Genomic DNA, 4,082 nt, shown 5'->3' with positions numbered 1-4,082 from the left:
GGGGATCCTTGGGGAACTCCGCAGGGGTTTGACCAAGGTTCAGATTTTTGTTTGTCTGATTTTACTCTATAGGTTCTTGATTTAAGGAATCCTTCAAACCATGTGTATACTGTATCTGCTATAATCTTGTTCATGAAACTGAAATTCTATCCATACACTACCATGATTAGATAAAATGATAGGATCTATGACAGCTTTTGTTACCTGTTGTACTATTTGATTTGAGACAAAAATATAATCTATTCTAGAAAAGGATTTATGAAATTGTAAGCAAAAAGAAAATTCCCGATCATCAAAATGAAGTATCCGCCATATATCTTTCAAATCACATGAATTCACCAAATTATCTAATCCTAATGACTTCATAATTCTACTTGGTTTTTTGTCCATTATTGTATCCATAACAGCATTGAAATCTCCTGCCACCATTAAATTAGAACAAAATTAGAACCCTAAATCGAGGAGGTACAAAAACAAGGTAAAAATAAAAGAACCTCCCTCACCCCAAGGAGTCTAACAAAGATTAGGGGAAAGAGATGAAGTCCAACTCCAGATTGAAGAAAATCCAAAAATAAATCTATAATTTGAGATATTAAGGTATTAAACGGACAAGCCCTCAGTCACACAGCAACCTCTGGAGTCTCCAGGGAAAAGCTGTCGCGGGTTTACACCCAGAAAGGTGTTAACTGCGAAACATCCCCGGGCTTGCTCCGGATAAAATTTCAAGTGCCTATAAAGTGCAATGTGTGAAAAACTCAAATAGAAAAAACACACACTATCAAAATGAAGAAGGAATTCATCTCTTCCCCCTAAGCTGGGGGCCAAACGGGAAAGTAAGTGTCCAAATCTAACCAAACTCAAAAAAACACAGTCTGAAAGAACTTAGCTTCTCCGTGTGTGGTGGAGGTATAAATCAACAAGCAGCAAACAAAGTCTTCGTCCAACGGACTCCGTTTCGGGGGAGAACGCCCCCTTCTTCAGGAACCGCACTGCTCAATGACCCTCAGATTCATAAGTAAAGCAGGGAAGAAAGAAATGGCCATTACAGTTATTCTTCTCCAGGGAAAAAAGTTACCTTGGACTTGGTCCTAAACAACATTAAGGGGCCGGCTAAAGATGTAGAAGTCACAGTCCCGCTGGGGACGAGCGATCACAATAGGATCAACTTCAAACTCGATGTCGGGAAGGGGAAAGGCACTAAAACCTCAACCACGACTTTAAACTTTAAAAGGGGAAGATACGATAGCATGAGAGCCATGGTGAAACAATGGATCAAGAAAAAAATGGGCAAAGTCAAAACGGTAGAACAGGCATGGTCCCTTCTGAAAAATACTATCACAGAAGCACAAAGCCTCTACATTCTGCGGATGTCCAAAGCAAAGAAAACAAATGGCAAAAGAGAGCCAGCGTGGCTTACTAAGGAAGCCATAAAAGAAAAAAAGGACTCCTTCAAAGTAGGGAAATGCATGAAAACAACTGAAACTTGGAACAAATACAAGGATGATCAGAAAAAGTGTCACAGGACAGTGAGGGATGCCAAAAAGGACTATGAGGAGAAAATAGCACAGGAGGCCAAAAATTTCAAACCCTTCTTCAGGTACGTGAAAGGGAGAAAACCTGCAAAAGAGGCAGTGGGACAACCAGGGAAGGAAAGGGTACATCAAGGATGACAAACAAATCGCAGACAGACTAAATTCCTTCTTTGCATCTGTCTTTACAAAGGAAGACACTGCAACAATTCCAGAAGCAGTGAAAGTGTTCAAAGGAGCAACAGAGGACAGTAGAAGTGGACTTGGACTAGATTTACCACCAGATCGACAAACTCAAAAGTGACAAATCTCCTGGACCGGACGGAATTCATCCGAGAGTCTTAAAAGAGCTAAAAGTGGAAATCGGTGAACTATTGCAAAAACTTGCCAACCTGTCAATCAAAACAGGCCCATCTTATTTAATATCTTCATAAATGACCTGGAGGATGGAACATCAAGTGAGATCATCAAGTTCGCAGATGACACAAAGCTATGCCGGGCAATCAAATTGCAGAAGGATAGCAAGGAACTCCAGAGCGACTTGAGCCGATTGGAAAATTGGGCAGATAAATGGCAGATGAAGTTTAATGTGGAAAAATGCAAAGTCATGCACTCAGGCAGAAAAAATAAGGAACACAAGTACAGTATATCAGGCGCAACTCTGGGGAAAAAACGATCAGGAAAGGGACCTGGGCGTATTAATCAATAGGATCCTGAAGCCGTCAGTGCAATGCGCAGCATCAGCGAAGAACGTGAATAGAATGCTAGGCATGATAAAGAAGGGAATCACGAGTAGATCGGAGAAAGTAATACTACCACTTTATAGAGCAATGGTCAGAGCACACTTGGAATACTGCACCCAACATTGGTCTCCATACCTAAAGAAGGATTAAAAAGTACTCGAGAGGGTGCAGAGACGAGTAACGAAGCTAATAAAGGGCATGGAGAACATGGAATATGAGGAACGACTTAAGAGACTGGGATTGTTCTCCCTTGAGAAGAGGAGACTGCGAGGGGATATGATTGAAACTTTCAAAATACTGAAAGGAATTGACCAAATAGAGCAGGATAAAAAACTATTTATAATGTCCATGTGACACAGACAAGAGGACATGGACTAAAGCTAAGGGGGGACAAGTTCAGGACAAATATCAGGAAGTTCTACTTCATGCAACGAGTGGTAGAAACCTGGAATAATCTCCCAGAAGAGGTAATTGCGGAATCCACCGTTCTAGGGTTTAAGGGTAAGTTAGATGTACATCTCCTTATGAGTGGCTTAAGGTGACATTGGTAAGGGTAAGCTAGATGCACATCTCTTATGAGAAGCTTAGAGTGATATGGGGACTAACACTATGCCAGGGTACACCTGACGGGGCCTCTGCATGTGCGGATCACCAGACTTGATGGACCTAGGGTCTGTTTCGGAGATGGCACTTCTTATGTTCTTATGCAGTAGATTCCCTAGTGCGGCCAGGTAGATGTTGAACAGTGTGGGGGACAGGGAGGAGCCCTGCGGGACTCCACATGCGTTTACCCAGCTGAAGGAATGAGTATTGTCAATGTAAACTTGGTATGATCGTTTACTTAGAAAACCCTGGAACCATTTTAACACATTGCCTGAGAGACCGATTGACTCCAAACAGTCCAAAAGAATGGCATGATCAACTAAGTCGAAGGCACTACTTAAATCAAATTGCAGGACTAGTGCACTTGTGCCCTGGCTAAACAGGCTATAGAGGGAATCTAGCAGGGAAGCAATAACAGTTACAGTGCTGTATCCGGAACGAAAACCTGACTGGTTATCATTTAGAATGCTAAATTTATCCAGATAGGTTACTAAATCCTGGTTGACCAGACCTTCCATCAATTTTGCAAAAAAGGGAATGTTCACAATGAGTCTGTAATTTGATGTCAGACTGATGGATTCTTTGGGATTTTTTACAATCGGAGTGATTAGGATCTGGCCTAGGTCCTCAGGAAAAGTGCCTGACTGTAAAAGGGAAGAGAGCCAAGTGTATAACTTGGCTTTGAAGGTGACCGGGGCAACTTTCATTGCATTTGGTGGGCAACAGTCTAGTTTGCAGAGGGAATTAGCATATTTAAAAATAAAAAAAAATTGGTCTGACCCAGTAAGGCTATTCTTATGTTCACTAGCCATGCCTACTTGCTTGTAGGTGCCTTAGTGTAGACGCTTACATCGAAGTGTTAGGCAGCTACCAAATTAGGTGCCTACAGGCAATCTCATTTTTTAAAATTGGTTTTCAATTGGTTTTTAATGGCACTTTCAATTATCAGTACTGATTAAGCCAATTGCGCTTGAAACTGCTGTCGCAGTTTCGTAAAAGAGGGGGTTAGTAAATCATATTACAGTCTTACTTTTAATTAATTATATTACAGTCTTATTTTTTAATCATTTGGGTATTTAATATTAATTTAATTGTACATCCTATCTTTTGTAAACCGTATAGAACTTCACGGTAGAGAGCTGCACAGAAATGGGGACGACGGGAATCTCGCGGGACCCGCAGGGATCCCGCGGGTTCCCCCTTTGGA

Source organism: Geotrypetes seraphini, chromosome 1 (assembly GCF_902459505.1).
Source record: "Geotrypetes seraphini chromosome 1, aGeoSer1.1, whole genome shotgun sequence".
NCBI classification, from domain to species: domain Eukaryota; kingdom Metazoa; phylum Chordata; class Amphibia; order Gymnophiona; family Dermophiidae; genus Geotrypetes; species Geotrypetes seraphini.
The sequence above is the reverse complement of the archived record's forward strand: the minus strand, read 5'-3'. Positions refer to the sequence as shown.